Genomic DNA, 21,485 nt, shown 5'->3' with positions numbered 1-21,485 from the left:
AAAGCCCTGCGCCATCAGGAGGCGTTCCGGCGCAGGGGAGGGCGTTCCTGCACAGGAACGCCTCCTAAATGTGGCTGAGTGAATTCTACAAGATTTCACTGAGTCACTTTTAGGCCAATGCTGCGTCAAAACCCTGTGCCTGCTTGAAGCAGTCGCAAGGCTTGACGCAGCATTGGGGAGATAGGGCTCCCAAGAGCATTGCTGGAGCTGTGTCACGCTTGCGATGCAGCTCCAGCAATGCGCTGCTTTTACGGCACAGATGCGTGACGCATCTGTGCCGTTTTTGCCACATGGTTCGCCGTATTGTAAATGCGGCGCACCATGGGTGGCGGAGCTGCGGCGCACAATAACTGGCGCATCCCTGGGGATGCGCCAGTTATTGTAAATCTGCCCTATACATTTAGCCAACGAGGGACAGTAGAAAGTACTCCAGTTAAGTAGAGGTATTGCACAAAAAGGTGGCACCTTCGTGGACAAACACGCAGGGCGGGATTCATTCTGCCCCCTGTTAGACTCGTTTTTTGTGCCCTTCTGCCCTCTGTTAGACTAGTTTTTCCCTTGTTTTTCTGCCCTTCTGTCCTCTGTTAGACTGTTTTTTTTTGCCCTTCTGCCCTCTGTTAGACTTGTTTTTCCCTTCTTTTTCCGCCCTTCTGCCCTTTGTTAGACTGCTTTTTGTGCCTTTCTGCCCTCTGCATCACCACATCATCACTCAGCGCTACCCCAGCATCACTCAGCACCACCACATTATCACTCACCACCACATTATCACTCACCACCACCACAGCACCACTCAGCACCACCACAGATTCACTCAGCACCACCACAGCACCACTCAGCACCATCACAACACCACTCAGTGCCACCACAGCATCACTCAGCACCACCACAGCATCACTCAGCACCACCACATTATCACTCAGCACCACCACAGCACCACTCAGCACCACCACAGCACCACTCAGCACCACCACAGCATCACTCAGCACCACCACAGCATCACTCAGCACGACCACAGCACCACTCAGCACCACCACAGCATCACTCAGCACCACCACAGCATCACTCAGCACCACCACAGCATCACTCAGCACCACCACAGCATCACTCAGCACCACCACAGCATTACTCAGCGCTACCACATTATCACTCAGCACCACCACAGCACCACTCAGCACCACCACAGCATCACTCAGCACCACCACAGCATCACTCAGCACTACCACAGCACCAATCAGCACCACCACAGCACTACTCAGCGCCACCACAGCATCACTCAGCAACACCACAGCATCACTCAGCACCACCAAATTATCACTCAGTAGCACCACTCAGCACCACCACAGCATCACTCAGCACCACCACAGCACCACTCAGCACCACCACAGCACCACCCCAGCATCACTCAGCACCATCCCAGTATCACTCAGCACCACTCAGCATCACCACAGCATCACTCAGCACCACCACAGCACCACTCAGGGCCACCCCGGCATCAATCTGCGCAACCATTCAACAACAACTGGTTCAAATATGTTCTCTCAATGTTTCAAGCTTTATTACAAATATCACAAAAAGATGGTAATATTTCACTTCTGTTCTTGGATTTTCGTCACAAGAAAATAAACTGAACATAATCTTCACAAAAGTTATTTACTAAACTTTAAGCTATTGCCATTTAAATTAAAATCACTTTTATTTAAGTATTAATTATTTTAAAAACATTAAAAGCCATTGTAATTTGTAATATCAATACATCTAAGTCACATAAATACAAAACATGTTGCATTACAAATGCTATAGGTGTCACATTTGCGAAAGTTATAACTATTGGCATAGTAAATGACAAAGCTATTAATTTAGCTATTTTCAACACCAACACATAAATAAAAAAAATTGTCATTTACAAGACCAATAGCTCAAACTTTCCTAATGCGAGACCTAATGCATTGCAAATGCTTGTTTTTATATCTGTCAGTGCTTCCTGTTGAGGTTTAATTTTCGTGACAGGCGCCTCATTGCTTACTTGTAACTTTTCTTTGACCCTGCTTCAAGGGTCAGAGAAGGGTCAGAGAATAGTTGCAAGTAGGCAAGAAGGCGCCAGGAAGCACTTACAGGCTTACAGCAGCAGGTGCCCAAGTTGAGGTTAATTTCTTTGTAACCCTTTTGTAAAAGGTTACAAAAAATTTGCTTCAACTTTTGCACCTGTTGCTGTAACTCAGTAAGTGCTTGGCTGAAAATGCGTCCCCGCTGATTCGCGGATTTTACCACGATTTCGCCAGATTCGCTGATTGCGAAATCGCTGAAAATCCGCAAATTCTGCGAGCGGAACAAATTTTCAGCCCATGCTTAGATCCCACCCGAAAATACAGCTTTGGGAATGCCACCTTGATCCGGCATGTGGAGAGGAGGCATCCTAACAACTTTGCCGGGGAGAGCACCAGGGACTTGGCGCGCAATCCCCCTAGAGATGGCGCCACCACCTCTACGGGAGCATCTACATCATCTGGGAGAGGAACAACAACTTTAATCCCCAACATCCAGCCGGTGTTTGCAGATTTGAAAATCCACTGCAAACAGTGTGATCAACTGCTCTGCTACTGGGAGCAGAGCATTGAACTAATTGTCCATAAGAAGGAGGACCACCACTGCTCTTCCCAGCTCTAATTTTCCCCCTTTTTTTGCTCCTGATGAGCAGTTTTGGATTCCCTGGTTTTGTTTTTCTCCTGATAAGTATCCCCCAAAAATATAAAATCGTTCTTAAAAAGTAGAAAACATTTTTACAAAAAAAAAGTTATTTTCCGAACTACCTCCAATTCTCCAAAAAGAGCTTTATTCCTTATATATTATGTCATTCTTTTTTTCAAAGAATGTGTACTGAATAAATGAATGAATTAAATGACTGAATGAAGGGGAGAAAGTGACTGAGGGAACACGTGACAGAAGGGGAGTGATGGAAGATGAATTGTGAACGGGAGTGAGCTTAAGTGGAGTGAACGAAGGAGAGTGACAGGGAGTGAGGGAAGGGAATGAGTAAAGGTGAAAAAAGGAGATTGATATTGAGGAAAGGAGGGTGAGGGAGGATAGAGTAATGAGAGTGAGAGTAAGGCAAAGGGAGTGAGGGAGAAGGAAGGGGGAGTGAGTGAGGGGAAGTTGATGACAGTGAGGGATGGATTATGAGTGAGGGTGAGTGAAGGAAAGTGAGAGAGTGAGGGGACGGAGGAAATGAGGGTAAGACAGATGGATTGAGGGAAGAGGAGTGAGGAAGTGAGAGGACAGAGGGAGTGAGAGAAGGAGTGAGTGAATTGGATTAAGGTGAGTGAGGGAAGGGGATTTACTGAGGGAGCGAAGGAAGGAAAGAAGGGGAAGGGGAGTGAAGCAGAGGGACTGGGAAAAGGTGAGTGGGGGAGGAGGGTGAGGGAAAGGGGAGTTAAGGATGGGGAATGAGGATAAGTGAGGGAAGTGGAGTAGGGGAACGGGTGTGAGGGAGGGTGAGAGAAGCACAGTGAGGTTGAGGAAAGAGGGGTGATAGAGGGTGCATAAAGGTGAGTGAGCGTAAGACAAGAGGAGTGAGGGAGTGGGGAGATAGAGGGAGTGAAGGAAGGAGTTAGGGAAGGGGACTGAGTGAGGGAGCAAAGAAAGGTAAGTGAGGGAGTGTTGGTGAGTTAAAGGGAGTGAGCGTGAGTGAAGGGGGAGTGACAAAGTGAGTGGATGGAGGGAGTGAGGGTAAGAGAGAGGGAGTGAGGGAAGGGGAGTGAGGATGTGAGAGGACAGAGGGAGTTAGAGAAGGAGAGAGTAAGCTTTTTTAATAGCTTATTTTTATAGCTATTAATTTATATAATTTTTTCTAATTATTCCAATATTCTATATTTTTGTAATATTAATTTTTGAATCTTTTTTCCTGTATATATTTTTTTTATATTTAAACTTCGGTGCACTCAGGGTGCACGCACCTATACGCGCACCCGTACATGCGCACTAAGCGTACTCTGTGAAATTTTCAAAAAAAAGAATCGCTTTTTTGCCCTTCGGGGTCCTTCTAGGCCCCCCTGAGAAAACCTAGGAGGTCAGGGGGTCTCAACCCTGCCCCCTTTTAACGTTTTCCCCTTTTGTTTTTCACCTCTTGTGTCTCGGTTCTACCGAGTCACAAGATGGCGGACTCTCCAGACCATTTGGAATGTTCACAGACTCCCGAGAGCCAATCAGCTTTCCGCTCGCGCACTTCCGTGGCGCACTGGGTGCGCTTACCGGTACACGTACCCAAAGTGCTCGAAGCGCGCATATAGATATATACATTTTATTTAAGTTCATTTTCATAAAAACCACTGGAGCGATTTTCACCAAATATGGAAAAGGCCGTACTGCGTACCAGTCCCTACCATTTTGCCAAGTTTGGTGTAATCCCTCTCAAGCAGCAACCCAATTTCTCACATATACCTAAGCCCTTAGTTCTGTACCTTGTCTCCTTATCCCCTAGCCCAATAGTCTGTACCCATAGCGCCATACCCCAATACCACAATCTTATACTATTTACCCTTACACTAACCTAAATCTTTTACCCTAACCCTAAACCATATACTCTAAACCATTAAGAATTAAACCTATACTATACCAAAAATACTTGATGTTACTCCAGATAACTTCATAACACAAATGCCTATACCCTTCATTATTTAAATGCTATACTTTTATCCACTTATTTGGGGGTGGACAGAACTCACAGAGATTCACTCAATGGAATTCTATGCACCTACATAAAACCTCAGCGAGATTCTACAGAGTTCTGCCAATGGGCGGAAATATGCATGTTGTGCTTCTCAACTGCAATTTAGCTGCAGTAGTGTCAGCAGCATTCAGTGCACAAGAGTGCACTAATATCCAAGTTGATTTTGCTGCCGCTCGTGTATAAAATCTATTAAAGGGCAGCAAATCTACTCAAGAAGAATCCCTCTGGTCATTATGACTCCGACCACCCGCATTACAAAATGGCATCCGGGGATGCCAAATCTTGCATAGTCGCATTTCTGAACACTAACAGGAAAGAATTGCACCAGATGGCGATTGGCAGAATACAGCCAGTATTCCACATTACAAGAGTAGCGGGGAGTATCCAAATTCCACCATAGACTTAATACCAATAACATTCGTCTGATAGTCTTCAATCCAAATCCTTCATTCCTTAACCTGTATCCCCTATTCTCCAAACCAACAATATTATACCCCAAGAATGTAATCCAATATTTTTATCCAATTACCTGTAATCTTTTATCCTTATATTTACTCCTTATCCATAACCCCTATACCACAATTGCTATAAATGTAACCACTATACCCCAAACATTTAGCTCGATACTCCAATCCCTTTACCTGTATCTCAAATGATTAATCCTAACCCTTAACTCCTAACCTCCACCCTCTTGTGCTCATTTCTTGGTGCCAAACCAATACCTTAAACCCTAGCCCAATACCTCAAACCATTAACTACAGATGCCACAAATGAGATGTATATGAGAACCATGGAGCCAGTGCCTGGGCATCGTTAAGAAAGTGTAGTTCTGTGTCTCTCTTGACCCACCCTAGATGCACGCATTTAGATTATATCGTCTGAACGAATTCAGCAGTAAAATGGCCCACACAGCCGTCTCTTAAAATGTAGACTGAATTGTATCTGGCTTCACAGACCACTACAACAGTTACATTGATTTTGTCACCCTCCCGGTGATAACAGCAGTATTTGGATTATATGCTTCCAGACAAGTGGATTGCCTAACGTGATCATGTTTCTTAGGATAGTTGCAATCTATTCGGAAGCTTACACACTAGCTTTCATCTCTCCCAAAGCACCATTTAAAAGTTGGTCTTACCTGGTCAGCGCAATACATGTGAGGGATCTCATCTTCTGAAGACAACCTGTAAAATAAAAGTATTTCAGTTTCAATTAACGTAGTGAAGAAAGTGTTAAGGCTTTATCTCAATTATATATTTTTCTAATAAAAATGGTAAAACATTTTAGGATCATTCTTGGTGGGTCAAATCTCATTCCACTCTCTTTAAGGAGCTCTACAGTCACGTACATTTTATATTGCCTTTCCTCACCTCCAACAACTTCCGTGTGCCTTTTTTAATTTTATATTTTTAATGTCTGAAAAATAACAGAACACAGTGTTGCTTGGCAGGACTTACTATTCTCATAGCATTTGTAGGTAGGTTCTTTGTTGAAGGGGAGATATGGTCACAGATACTCTTTAAGAGTTCCATATCTTTGTGAAGCTATGCTTTTTTTCTTTGAAACAGAAACCTTCCCAAAATACATACGAATATGTTTTGTCACATATTTTCTGATCATCATCTTCTTTTTTTAAAGGAAACCATGCTCTTTTTTAGAAATAAAATGAAAGATAAACAGTTTTGAAAGTGTTGCAGTCCTGCAATGTAAAAATATGTTCTAATTCATCCAGTAACACTACTTGAAAATGCTTCAATTTAATAGTGAGAATTAGAAAAATCTCATCCTGCTACATGCTAAACTGTATCTTGACCCATACATATGTATGAGTTGCTGCAATAAATTATACCCCTGCAACATGGAAGAGGTCACATGAAATTAAAACACCATCTCAAAGGATATGATTTGAAATAACGTTGAATCTACCTGATAGAACTGCAACAAGTTTAAAACACCTTCTCTAAACTAATCGATTGATTTCTTACTTTTGCTTTTATGAATTACCCTTTAAACAAATGTACAGCATTTCCAAATTTTTAAAAAACGGTAGCGAAATGTCTTGAATATATTAGGAGTTGATGGCAAAGTAATGGGCATAATCCACATTTTGTGGAAAAAAGAAAAAAAAGGTCACACAAAACACTTTGGGGCAGATTTATGTTAACTGGCGCATCCCCAGGGATGCGCCAGTTAATGTGCGCCACAGTGCGCCACAGCTACGCCACCCATGGTGCGCCGCATTTACAATGCGGCGCACCATGGTGCAAAAACGGCACAGATGCGTGACGCATCTGTGCCGGAAAGGTGGCGCATTGCTGGAGTTGCGTCGCAAACGCGACGCAGCTCCAGCAAGGCTCGGGGGTGCCCCATCTTCACAATGCTGCGTCAAGACCTACGCCTGCTTCAAGCAGGCGCAGGGTTTTGACGCAGCATTGGCCTGAAAGTGACTGAGTGAAATCTCATAGATTTCACTCAGCCACTTTCAGGAGGCGTTCCTGCGCAGGAATGCCCACCCCTGCGCAGGAACGCCTCCTTATGGCGCAGGGCTTTACAACGTGACGCATCTCCTAGATGCGTCACGTTGTAAATAGGGCGCATTGACTGTGGGTGAATTCTCCACAAAAAGGGGCAGATTTATGAGGCCCTTGCGCCGCCGTTTGCGTCAAATAAAGTGACGCAATTGCGGCGCAAAGAGGCGCAAGGGCCTCATAAATCTGCCCCTTTTTGTGGAGAATTCACCCACAGTCAATGTGTAAAGATGACACGACCTTTACAAACCTTTGAGCGTGAAAGTTTTGCTTTGCACACCCAGGGGCTTATTTAAAAGCCCCTTGCGCCACCGGTGCGTCACTTTAGTAAGGGGCTTGCATATAAACATCCCAGAATGTAGTGACTTATTCTGATCAATAACTGGTAAGAGGTGTGTCTTCTGTGTCAGAGTTTGAAAATTATGTGGGGGCTTAAAGTCATTTAGGATCTGACACACGAGAGACCTTGTTGTGCAAAATCTACTCTCATCGGTTAGTGATGGGGAACTGCAAGGTTTCTGATGGCAGAACACCAGCTGGCTCTCCCATTGAAAACCTTTAACTGGAGACCTATCCAACGCAAAACTGCCAGCTTCAAAGTGCCCACTCCTTTCCAGGCTGGTCCTTAGGCCCACTATTGTAAATACCCCAGAAATGCTTGGAGAAAACTCCCTTCATGTCAGGGGCACTTCTTTTGTTTTTTTTTCACAAACAAATTCAGTTTCTGTATTTTGTTTCTATAAAATCAAAATGAAGGGGCTGGCTAGGCATTGGCGACTTGCCCTAAATTGTAAGTTTATCTTTGTGCACCAGGCCCAGTATTTTTACCGAAGGACCTCCTACCAAAATGAGGGTTAAATATAGCCACAAAACTGCTATTTTCAGCATTGGAAGGTGATGTACACACCAAGCGAATAGCCTGAGAGGTTCCAATTGCAACATCTTTACCACCATCAACGGGGGACCACAAGCCAGATTTGAAGGATGCTAACAGGACATCTCGAGGTATCTGTTTAGTCTGGGAAACTCTTATGATCACATTAAAATGGCCAAACTCACCCCAAAGACTATCTATCAATCATGAAAATATTTAGACAAATGTGCAAATGTGATTGAATGTAAATACAGCTTCCAGAAATGAGGCAGAAGTGCAACGAACAGCCTTCATGTGGGAAGGGCCCAGAGCCCCACAGATGCCCACTATAGATGAAGAGAGGAACAGGTAAATTTCACCTAGAGGCCATAAAAACCAATACTTTCGCTCTTATTATGACTGTTTCAGGATTTTCTCTGTTCATAATGTGCCCATACCTGGTGCTTAATTTGTAGCGGTGTTCGTCACCGGCACTTAATTGTCGACACCTGCATTTATGAAATGGTGGCACTGTTTGAATAATTTAGAAATCAGCAGAACAGCAATTGTTTATTAAATCAATTTGCATTAAAAACATCAATACCTGCTACCAACGCACTTTTAATAGCTTTGGGGGGCCTGGAATAGTCTGATTTGTCACGCTAGTGGCAATGTGCTGGTTAGTAGTTGTGTAGGTACTGCCAATTGCAACGCTGGAAGTGGCAATGGGTGGAGTAAGCTGCAGAGGCCTCCCTCCTGACTAGAGCCCTGGCACTTATTGTCTTTACAAATTAAGCAGGGAACCACATCCCATCCATCTCAAGAGGCAAGGCAAACACATTCTTCAAAGGTATTGTGCATTAAATTATTAATCAAATGCAGAGATTAAACTGGATCTACTACTCAGAATGGTATGGTGTGAATATACTTTTTGACGAGGCTTTGGCACAGGCAATACCCTTAATCTGGCTTCTCCAGGAGGGAGTGAAGACCCATTTGAGAGTTTTTCGGGTGGAAGGGGCACCAAATTCTTAGGGCAAGTGAGCATCAGTAGGTATTCGGGCAGGTCAGACCCACTTGAACTGGCCTTGATCTGTGTTAACGTACCTTCCCCATCTTTTGGATGGGGCTAGAACTCATTCATATGCCAGCATATTTAGTGCTACTTTAGTGCAGTACTACAGCAGTGACTCACATACTTGCTTCTGTGTTGTAAACTTTAACATGCACGAGGGGCCCAAATCTCAAAGGCAATTGTGGAGAAGTCGGAAATCCGCCCAGCTGGAGTTACACCTAAGTGCGGTTTCCCTCATTTTAGGGAGTCAAAAATAATTGTGGAAAATGTATGAGAGTCATCAATTACCTGGAGTAGCCCAATCTATGTAAAGTAAGCTCTAGAAATTTTACATTGTTGAAAATGTAGACATGTAATGGAAATACAAATGAACATCAGCACATGTATGACATCCCACAAGCCTTAGTGAGCAAATGGCTATGTTGGTGATTAACCACGACAAGGTTCTCTTGGTTGGGGACATGAATTACTGGTTCAATTATGCTTCTGGAGGTCCGCAGACAGGCTGAGTTGTCCAAACTCTTATCTAACCTCAATCTTGCCCAACAGGTCCTTGCCCCCACTCACGAAGGGGGTCACATCTTGAACCATATATGGACCTATAACATATCAATACCCACCCTAGTCATCCAGCCCTGCATCTGGTCAGATCATCACCTGATACAATTTACCATCGCATCTTCCATCTGTAAAGAAGCCACGACGCTAGCGGGCAGAGAATCTAGGAAATTGAACTCCTTAAATAGATCAGACTTAATCAAAACTCTGGAGAACTCCGTTCCCTCTTTTTGTGGCGATGTCAACTCAATGGAGGGAAAAATTCTCAACTGGCTTTTATCTGCAAGTGACACTCATGCCCCCATAGTGAAATTTGCTCGCGCCCTCCGCTTGGAAGCACACAGGTGGTTCTCTCAGGACCTTAAGCAACAAAAACTTGAACTGCACCACACTGAGAGGAAATGGAGATCCACCTACTCTACTAAAGACAGGGAACTTTTTGTCAGTTCTCGTAGAGAGTAGAAAACTGCTATCCTCTCAACTAAAGCAGCTTACTTTTCCTCCAAATTACTCAATGACCCTAACAACTCTAAAGTAATTTTTAAAATTGTTAACGACTTGTGCAACAACACCAGAACCTCGCTGACTCAGACTCACACTCAAGAACTTTGTAACTCTTTAAATCGCTTTTTTTGCGATAACATTTCTGCCATTAAAGCTACTCTTCCTAACACCTCTAATTGGGAACCTCCACATGACATTGCCAGTAACCAATTTACCCTAGATACGGTCCAAACGATCTGTTTCAAAACCTTAGTAGCACTCTTGACCCGTGTCAAATCAGGCTCCCCCGACGACTGCTGCCCCCTGTCTGTCGCCAAGGATATATTTACCACCTTGCCCCAGAGTGTGCTTTCTTGTCTTAATGAGTCTCTGTCTCAAGGTATGGTCCCAAGCGCTTTCAAAAACACCAGAGTTGTCCCCCTCCTAAAGAAACCTGAGGCTGTGATTTATAATGAAACAATTGACAGGATGGCCGCCCTTTTTGTTGACACTCGGGCTCTCTTGATCTCCAATAGCTCCTCTATTTTAACCCTAGTAAAAAAGCCAACTGCACGATTACCCTTGATAATGTGCCCCTAGAGCGTGTCAAAGCCTTTGATTATTTAGGGATAAGGATATCGGACCAACTTAAATGGCAGTCTCACATTGAGAAAATGGACCTGAATCATAAACGAGCTTTGGGAGCCATTGGGAGGGAACACAGAGCCTCAACCTCCAGACCTATACCTCCGGTACTGGAGATCTATTCTGCGAAAGCTATAAGTAGCGCTTTGTATGGAGCCGAGCTCTGGGGTTTTAAGAATGCTGACACCCTCGTAAAGGCTGAAAATACGTTTTTTAGGGAGCTGGTCTCACTACCTACAGGCACCCCAAACAAACTCCTCCTATATGATTTTGGTCGCCGTTCCATTAAAGACCTTATTACCCTGCGTCCGCTTCTCTATTGGGCTCGCTTATGGCATTCTCCTGAATTATCTAGCTATGCAAATGGCTTTAAAGAAGTGATGAATATGCAAGGGTCCCACAAAATCGTTTGGCTAACCAAGGTCAAGAAGCTTTTACTTGCTATTGGTCTTAACATTGCTTGGGAAACAGGTGTGTCGGTGTCCAAATTGGAGATCAAGAGAGCCTATTGGCAATGGGTTGATGCCCAGGGTTCTAGAGATACGAAACTGGGCAGGTTGACAGATGAGTTCCGTTTACACAAGACTGTACATCGTCTTGAACCCTACCTGGATTTCATTAGGAAACCCAGAGATAGGGCCCTATATATTCAGTTCAGGCTGGGTACTCTCCCGGTTCATGAACGTACTTATAAGTGGAAACCCCCCAACCAAACACCTATCAATTGCCCGTTTTGCACCGACACACCTGAAACTATACCACATTTCTTTTTTTGTATGTAGTGCCTACAAGAAATCTAGGTCAAAATGGTTAAGACCTGTCTGTTGTAAGCTTAAGATCAATAACCACGCCATTGCTCATAGAATTTTGCAGACGGACCCTAATACCACCCTAGCCTGTGGAGTGGCTAAATTTCTCAGTTGGGCATGGCTGATCAGAATGAAATATCGTAGATAATTTTAAATGGTGAATATTCTTCTTTCTTGCTCAAAGCTGTAATTGGTTTAAAGACTTTTTTAATTGTAGCAATTTGGTTTAAGTATTTATCCAAATGTCTTTTATAAATGTATTGTATTTTAATTGTATTGTGCTTTTTAAGATATTTTATATCGAAATAAAGCTTTGTATTTTACCAGTAAATTGAGGGGTGCTCCCTGCCATTTCCCACTTTGGAAAGGTGCTTAGGTCTGCCTTTCATGTAGTATATATACCTGTATCTCTAGAGTGAGACACCACCTTTAAGAAGCACGCAGATACATACAAACGGAACACGTTTGCGGATGTTTACCCACCCTTGCTGCATGTCCCATTTAGAGATGGTGGGCCCAATTCACAGAACTATCTTACGACAAAATCCCAAGCTTACTACTTTTGGTATTCAGAGAAGTTAGGATTTTGTCATAAGTTTGTCTTAAAACAGACTTAAGACAGATTTAAGACACAATCCTAACTTAAGTCTGTCTTAAGTCTGTCTTAAGACAAACTTAAGACAAAATCTTAACTTCTGTGAATATCAAAAGTAGGAAGTTTAGGATTTTGTCTTAAGTTAGTTCTGTGAATCAGCCCTGTAACAATCATACCCCTTCCCCAAAACTTGAAATTTTGGTAATATTGATACTTCCGCCATTTCTCATTCTACGAATCAGAATGTGTAATTTATAGTCATAAAGTGCTTTTTCTGCACGTAGCATTTATAGCACATAAATCAGCGAATCCAGTTTTAAGTTTTGGAATAGCATAATTGTACTGCTTTGTGCCGATGATCTACATTATGCAATACCTCAAGAGTGTTTCTTTGGGTAAAAGCAACTCTCTGTGACTCAATCATGTAAACTGTGTTGTAAACTGTCTCCTCTTTAATTAATAGCAGTATAACATTATACTGCCAAAGGCCTCCTTGTGCACTCTTTAAGAGAACACTAAGAAATAAGACACTTTGACAAACTATAAAAGGTGGACTTAACAGTCTGTGTTTCTTGCTTTGGAATCCAATGGTATTGTCACACAAAAGTTCAAAAGTGTATTAGTGGGGTGCGCTTTTCTTCTAACGTATGCTTACTTGTTAGCTGATCACAACTTCCCTGAATAAAATTTGAAAGAATAAATACACTGGTGCAAGGTACCTAGATAACACACCATCTTTTGCTACAGCCTATGACCTCCAAACCTCCAAAGTCTACCCCTAATGCCTGTTATTCAGAAAACGTAAAAGTGTGGTACGAGTAGGTAATTTCGTCACTGTTCCTATGAAGGTATGACTACCAGACTTATACTCAAGCAATGAAAATTGACATGCCCATTGTTGCAAAATTGTCTAGGTGTCTATGACCAGCATGTGAGGCATTTCTATACCCGGGTCGAGATTTATCGAAATTTCGCACAACAAAGCGCAGCAAGACACCCTGCTGAGCTGTGTGAAAGGGAGAGGCCAGAAATGTGCCATATTTAACATTACATGGCACATTTATGTCCTTTGCTTGCGCTGGCTAGCTTTTGGCAGCTTAGCACAAACACAGGCACCCTTGCGTCATGGTGCAAGGGTGCCTGCAGTGCAAGCAGGACTGTTTGAATGCAGAATGCAAGACAGCTAGAAAGAGGAAAAAAGAAGGCAAAATAGGTATATTTCTCCTTGTCACCCCTGCCCTGAGAATACATAGTATTTGATGCATTCCGAGGTCTACCACTAATGGGACATTTGGGAATGCACCAATATCCATGGGTGGATGCATGGGAACACCCATCATCACCTATGTAACGCCTCCCTGGGGCACAATAACACAAGGAAGCACCTTGCGCTCCCTTACGTTACTCCAGATTTACCAAGCAGTCTTGAGTTACATGATAAAAAGGACTTTAGTGTTGCGTTACCCGTGTGTTACCTCATGAGATGCAAGGGCAATGCAACACTATGATAAATCTGGCCCAGATGTACAGAAGTCTGTCACCTTCCTGTGCTAGTTCCGCACTGTACGTATCCTCAATTAAATAAATTACAAAATATATGTGAATGTTTCTATTAATATCAATTATTTGTAAGGCACTATGGCAAGAGATTCACAGATTACTTTACTTGAAGCTTTATAGTATTTGTATAAATCCTCTGTACCTTATTTGTTCTATTTTAGGTTTGGCATCAGATGTCGACTGTAAAGGATATTCTAGGCAATAATAGCAACTACTACTAGGATATGGGGGAGGGCTTGCTTTACTTTTCAAAATACACTCATAGGAACTTCCTCTGAGTGTTCACAATCATTAATTAGCCTCTTAAGAAGCAATCGCCATCTGCTTTGCTTTGTTAATGCATTGCTTCTTCAGTTCAGGAAGGAGAAGAACCCACCCCCTCAACAGTTTTTCCTCGCCTTCTGGGCTGCAGACATCCAGCAAGTGAAGTATGCCTTTTTGAGTTTTAGTTTTCAGACCATTTAATGATGTATTTTGTAGAGGTTGGCGGGCCAACAAAATGATAAAGAGAGTCAATCCAGAGACGAGCCAAACGACTGACTTGTCTCTAAGAGCATGTGCACGAGCAGAGCAATGAATATATTTGGCATGTAAATCATGCAACAAATATCACTTAAAAATATGATAAAGTCTCTCCAGAATTCAAAAGCGTGCATTGCTTTGACATGTTGAAATGCTTCACCTTACTATGTTAGATTTTAACAATGCGTAGAAAAACATTCATTAAAAGTAAATGTATTTTAAAAATGAACTTTGAAGCATTCCTGCTCCCTTGGCACTAGTCAACTAAGAGACAAGTTAGTTGTCATATGTACCCTGTATGTTGCCAAGCTCCTTAGGTACAGAAGGAGCAAAATTATAGTGCATTTCTGGAACTCGCATATTTGAAGGTGCTCTCCTATGTGATCATGAAGAAAAACGAGGCTCTGTGAAACCAAATATTTGCATAGGATCACGCAATATCGTTAAGCAGTGGAGGAGCTGGATTGATTTCAGGAGGCATATTTATCAATGGTTTTGCGTCACACTTGCACCACGCAAGGGGACACAGTAAGTAAGGGCCAGATGTGCGACGACCAAAATATTGCCACGCAAATTGCGATTCTTTTGTGACTCGCAATTTGGGAGACACTATTTAGGATGTACAACAGTGTGTAACACACTGTTAGCAAATCCCAATGGGCTCGCAAATCGAGAGGCTCATGAATATTAATGAGCCTGTCGCAATTTGCGACACCATTGGGAATGGCAGGCCCTCTCAGGTATGGTGACCTGCTGTGCTCAGCAGACCACCATGTCTGGGACTGCTTTTAAATAAAGCAGTTTTTTTTTCAAAATGCAGCCCAGTTTCCTTACAGGAAAACCGGATGCATTAAAGAAAAAAATATGAAATGTTTAATTTAAGTTTTTTAAAGGCAGACAGTGGTCCCTGGACCACTGCCTGCCCTTAAAAAATATTTTCCCCTGCGTTCGCAAAAAGGAAGGGGGGATCCCTTCCCTTTCGCGACCCCATTACAACCCTCTTGAAGAGGGTGGCAATTTGCGAGTGATTTGCGCCCGCAATATCGGACACAAAATATGTATACATAGGGTTGCACACGCTATTAACCCCTTCGATGCTCATGATGAGCTCAGCTCGTCATGAGGCACGGTTGAGCTGTGATGATGACGAGCTGAGCTCGTCATGAACAATGGTAAATCATGGAAAGAAGCACAGGAGGGGAAAACCATCAGCAGCGATGGTGTTAAGAAGGGAACGCCCCTTCCTAATAGCGAGTCGCAAAACCCTATTTTGCGAGTCGCAAAATAGGGTTTCTAAATCCCCCATGTTATTTTTGCATGTGTAAACGGGTTCGCAAACCCGCTTGCGCATGCACAAATGGTTGTACATCTGGCCCTAAGAAATTTATTTTTGAATAGATAATTAAAACCAGTGCAATACAGCCAAGTTCAAAAAATAAAACATATTGACCAGTAGTTATATAGCAAGGAGCTGATTTATCATTGTTCCAACTCTTCCTTGCATAATAGAAGGAGCAAAAGTGCTGTGCATTCATGAAAACACGTTATGAGTTTCCTATTGACCTGTCCATTCAAGGGATTTAGAATTAGAGGCCGGTACATGGGGTGTAAAGTGCAGTGGTTGTGAACCCAGTTGTAGACTGCAGTTTAGAGGTTGCTTACTTTCGTAGCGACTGTGAACACTGCTGGTGGAGTGTATTTACTGGCTCTTGGTATTTTATTTCCTACCAGCGCGAGGAATGTTTATCAGCCTGCAGTCGAACTGCGGATCCTCTGCATTGAAGCAGGCCAGCAATGCCTGTCTCCACATGTGGATCCCTTTTGAGTTGAACTGAGTTTTGAGGAGTCAGATTTGTTCATCCTTCACTTTGCGGCAGATGCAGAGCAGGTGCTGCAGGGCTTTAGTGGCTGAGTCACATAGTCGAAAGCAGTTTGAGAACTGTTCCCTTTGCCATGATATGTGACACAGACTTGAAGGGAGTATCCCCAAACAGTGCTTTCAGAACGTTTCTTTTGCATTTCTTGGGTACCCTAGTTTTAATGACTTTTTAGGGGTAAGTGATAAGTAGCTGTTAATCGTCATCCAGGCATGACTACGGCCTGAGAATTTGGCCTTGTCTTCTACCAATGAGAGGCTTTGTATTGATTTCTGAACATGTTTTTTGAAGATGGCATGAATTGGTTGGATTTGCCCTAGGCCTGAGACAGCCCAGTGATTAGGAGGGATTTCTGGTGAAAGTTTCTGACAGGCGATATGATCCGATGCTGCAACTCTGGCCAGAAAAGGTGATTCAGGGTGTTAGGAGCAGCGTTCCTGATCTTATGCCAACAGATAATAAATTCACCTTGCCTTGCCAAGGACTGAACTCTTACCAGATTTGTGCCGCCAAAGAGTAGTTTGGAATGTTATAAATAAGTCTGTAAGCCTTGGCTAGTCTACTGTTTAGAGTTTTAGAGTCTCTCCCTTGCAGGGCTTTGCTTCCATAGGTGATTGCTGGTAGTATTTTTGATTGAGCTACCCGGAGGAGAGGTGACAGTATCAGCCCTGTCAGCTTCAATTTGAGGTTCCTCAGTGTCACTTCCAGAGCTATCCCTTTTCTTTTGATTGCCTCCTTCTGCATGGCTAATTGCTCCCCCATGTTGATTTCGATACCTAGGTACTTGTAGTTTGGTGTGGTTTGGATCCATGTTGGCCCCAGATAATAGGCAGGGGGCTTCTTCCTGTCACTGTTGATAGTCATTGTTTTCATTTTCTCAAGATTTCCAGGAAGTTCTCCACTGCAGATGCCTACATTGTGTTGAGGGACCACTGCTAGGAGGAATATCCCCTGTGGCCTATGGTCACTGTCTTCTTTGTCCCCTAGATGGAATGTGAAGACTCATTGAAATAATGAAAGTGAGATGAATGTATAGTCTAAGGTTGAACAGGTGGACGCAGAGTCAAAAGAAGCCACAAGCGGGTAGTCCTCAGGGAATCTTCCATTTAGTGCCCTGAGGTTGATGTGCTCCAAATCTTTCTGTAGGCGTCCGTCTGTTTCCTTGTTCTGCCATTGGTTCTGGGATATTCCGCTATGAGAACTGTCCTTTCACTTCATCTCCCTCTGAGGAGCCTGGAAATGTAAATTCTCATCACCAGAGAGGAAGAGATTAGGGGTGTTCTGATTGCTTCTGTGTGCCAGAAGCTGATCCATGAGGTGTTCCAAACCTTGTTTTTTGTGTTTCGGGTGTATGTAGGTGTTGAAAATGATTACCTCTTCCTTGTGACTATCGAATATAAGGCTGATCTTGACTGCAATCATGTCTGCTGGAGGAGCTGGGGACTCCTTCTGTCTTAGTTGTGCAGGTAAATGGCACATAAGTTGCAAAGCCCCCAATAGGTGGCCGTATTGAGAACGCCTAACTGCTCGAGTGGAAAAGCGCATAAAGCCCTGTAGTTGGGGTGGGTCAGCTAGCCAGGTTTTCTGAAACAAGATTATTTCAAAAGATTTGATGTAGAGCAGAAAGTCTGGATCAGTGGCTTTGCTTGTCAGACCACTGATGTTCCATGTACACAAGCAGAGGGTGGGTTTTGGCCAAAAGAGTGGTGCTACCCAGTGTGGGTCTTGTCATTGGGTGTGGGATTAGCTGTTGATGGTGCTGGATATCCACCTGAGATCAAGTGCCGATATAATGTCTGTGGTGGGTGATGTGGTCGAGATTGCCTATTGTTGGCTTTCCCCATCAATGTGGGTGACTCACCCCGGGCTTCCCTGAAGACGGAACAGGTTTTTTTTGCTGCAGCATTGGTTTTGTTTGCCATGCTGGGGACTCGTGGAGATGGGTAGCTGATACTGTGGTGGAGATTGATGTTTATGCCCCACGCCTTAAATGTTTGTTGCTTTAGAGTACTTTTTGTGCAATTGATAATGATCTCCAGGTGGTTTTGATGACTTCAAAAGCAGAGGTGATTACTGGTTTGATAAACTCAATTTAGAGCAAAATCAGTGGACCATATGTTGACTAGGGTTGGTATAGTTCCCATCAGCAGTAGAATGTTACCCCTATTTAGAACAACACAATTGCTGCTTTGCTTATACTCGGGCTTGAAAAATAGGATGCAAGGATCCGCTACAAGTTGAAGATGGGGTTACTGTGTGACCCTGACCCCTGGGTGCTGACTGGACGAGGTGGGCCCTGTTGGTGGAATTTGGTCCCCTTCAGTTGCAGTGGCGTGCCCTATCGGTAAGGTGTGGTTAAAAGAGTTTGGGGGCCTGGCCCCATGCAGATATTCTGTGCTAACAACCCTTGATTAAAGGCCCCATGTGTTCCCAGGCAGTATGTAGTGGCCTGAGCCCAAGACGAAGATGCCTTCTGTTGAAGCAGGGTAGTTGGCGCAAACATCCTGCACTGACTGAGTCTCGGTGCTTGGTCTAGTCCCTGTTCTGGTTGTTCCTCTGGCTGCTACCTGATTCCTTTCTATGCTCCTCTCTTGTATTGGTTCATTTTGGAGGGGTGTTATGTCTGTTGTCATGCCACACGGCCACAGGGCATGTAAGAGCTGTCAGTGATCCCTGAAGAGTGACTTGTGGAGATCCTGTGCATGAGTGTGGTAATATTTTTTCCTTGGGTGATACTTTTACAGGTTCTTCCCATGTGTCTGCCCTCCCAGGGTTATAGCAGGGAGAGAGAGATTCCTCTTGGTTGGGTTGTTTCGAGGTTTCTAGGGTGTCCAGTGGCTGAGGTGCATGTCAAGAGGGGTTGGCCTATGAGTGTTTTTTTTTGTGGGCAGAAGAGGGGTACTCAACTAGATGATTCATGACTCTACGTTCATTGTTTTGTGTTCTGCTTGTCGTTTTGCACTGGTGATGATGCTGTGCCAGGGGTACCTTCCTGTTCCGCCATAAGGAGATGGGCGGGATCCCCGGACAGGCTGCCTAGTGTTTAGCCTGTGTGAACCAGTTTGTCCACTCCATCACTGCCCCTTGGTTTCCTGTGGTGTGAATTACCTCTTGGTATTCTTGGCCCTCTTGGGTTAACTGCCTTGGTTGGGTAGCTTATGCTGGGATTGGCATACTGTCTTCCCTGTTGGATGTCTCCAGGCCATTGTTGGTCATAGGGTTTTAAGGCTACGTAAGAGCCTCCTCTGCCTGGTTGCTTGCCCTTTGAGAGTCTAAAGACTATAGGGGCTCGAGTTGGGTCTGCAGGCCTTTGATTTTGCTGCTGGATGATTATAATGGTGGAGCCTGTATCTTTCAAGAAGCAAAACGTTGACAAGATATTTGTTTGAAAGGAGTAAGTGTACCTTTTCTTGATGTGGGCCACTAACTCATCTGTGCACCAGCTCTGTGTGTCCATGTTCTGTGGCCCTGAGTTAATAGTTACTAAGCAGACTGATGATTGTGATTGCACCCTGCCTTTTTCAGAATCCAATTCTCTCACTTTGCCCTTCCTACACTGGGGGTGGTCCAATTGTTCTCCCTGACCTCGTGGTGTTTGGGTTTTCGGTCCTTGCGGCGAGGGACTCCCTATTGAGCATCACAAATCTGCTTCTCTTTTTCTTCTTTTCTTCCCCCGGTGTTTTACTATTCCCTTGCTTTGGTATTTTGGTATTTGACGCTGTTATGCTCTGCTTGCCTTTGCTTGCCTTGTCTTGAGTTGACTGGCTAGCTCACTTACTCAGGCTTTCCTTCTAGTGTGTTTTCATTTTCATTTTGTTTTCTTTGCTTTTTTTCCCTGCTTTTGCTGTTGCTATAGGTAATTGTTAGTAAATCCTCGATTTGGTGTGAGGTCTGGAGAGTGCTTGCTTCTTCAACATAGGTAGTACCAGCTTGGCCAGATCAGCGCTGGCTCTCCTCACCCTGTACGCTTCTATGAAGTCTTGTAGCCTTATTGAGTGGGAGGAAAGCACGAGCATGCCATCTTGTCTTGTTTTACAGCCTGGATGGGCCTGAAGCTGGATTGAGGTGGAAGTGAGAGGCCCAGCAGGAGGGCGAGTTGAGATGAGGTGTGAGGGTCCAACAGCAGTAGTGAGTTTTGGCGGGTGGTAAATTGGGAGTTTGTTTGGAGAAAGATCAGCTCCTTTTGAGCTTGAGGGCCGAAAGGTCTGCCAGCTGATCAAAAGCCAGGCGTCTGTCTGGGGCTTTCAGTGGCTCATCCACCAACAGTATTTTGAATATCTTTCTTAGTGGACTGAAGTTACCTACATTTGACATGTGGTGCTGAAATAAGTTCACTGGTAGGTGGAAGGGCCGGGTGAAGGACACATGAAGAGGGGAGGGTGGCAAGGGAGGAGAAACACAACCAACAGCGGGCAAAGCAGGTAAAATGAAGAGGCAAAGAAGACATAAGCAGAAAGAACACAGAGTTGAGTATAGGTAAAAAGAGAGAGACAAATGCAAAAAAGGCTTGTGGGAACCAAATGAAAGAGAAAGCAAACAAAGGTACAGTAAGATATATGAAGCACCATAAGATGGGAAACTGGGAAGAAAGGGGAACCAAGGCATCGGGTGTTGGACAGTCGCACTGTCAGCAACTGTTTTTACGTCATGAGGACCCTGAAAAAGGTCGTCCCATCGGAACTGCACCAGTCAGTCATCTTTGCCCTGGTTACATCACGGCTGAACTACTGCAATGCAATGTATCTGAACATCAATAGCTCCTCCCTGAACAAACTTCTAGTTGTACAGAATGCAGTAGCTCACCTCCTTCAGAACATTCTCAAGAGACATTCCACTAGGGAGGGGATTCGATCTCTGCACTGCTTCCTGTCAGGAAATGCATTGTCTGTAAGGCTTTGTGCTTGGTTTTTAAGGCCCTGCATCTTAACCCCTTCCACACTCATGACGAGCTGGGCTCGTCATGGTGTAGCCTCCTCAAACACTGATGACGAGCCCAGCTCGTCATAAAACAATAAAGAATAGCAATTCCCAGCACAGGAGGGGGAAAACGCATAGCAGCCATGGAGTTAAGGACCTCTCCCACTTAAAGTCGCTTTTTTCAAAGGTTCATTTCAGGGAGGCAACTGAGATCCTCCTCTGGGTAAAATCTTGTGATCCCCAGATTTCATAAGACCAGATGAGGTGGTCGCTTTTTCTCAGTAGCATCGGCAAATTATGGAACGCCCTACCTACCTATATCTTTGATGCAGACTCTTTT

The 21,485-nt window shown here is 44.0% G+C and overlaps 1 long non-coding RNA gene across 1 annotated transcript in view; it reads right to left on the bottom strand.

The window, feature by feature from the left end:
- LOC147733525 (uncharacterized) overlaps positions 1–21,485 on the bottom strand; it is a 368,362-nt gene that overhangs the window by 213,131 nt on the left and 133,746 nt on the right. The window contains exon 3 of the long non-coding RNA XR_015308733.1: positions 5,862–5,907. This is a non-coding gene — a long non-coding RNA (uncharacterized LOC147733525). The remainder of the gene's footprint in view (positions 1–5,861; positions 5,908–21,485) is intronic.

Source organism: Lissotriton vulgaris, chromosome 2_1, assembly GCF_964263255.1.
Source record: "Lissotriton vulgaris chromosome 2_1, aLisVul1.2, whole genome shotgun sequence".
NCBI classification, from domain to species: domain Eukaryota; kingdom Metazoa; phylum Chordata; class Amphibia; order Caudata; family Salamandridae; genus Lissotriton; species Lissotriton vulgaris.
Note: the sequence above shows the minus strand (reverse complement) of the source record. Positions and strands in the feature narration are given on the sequence as shown.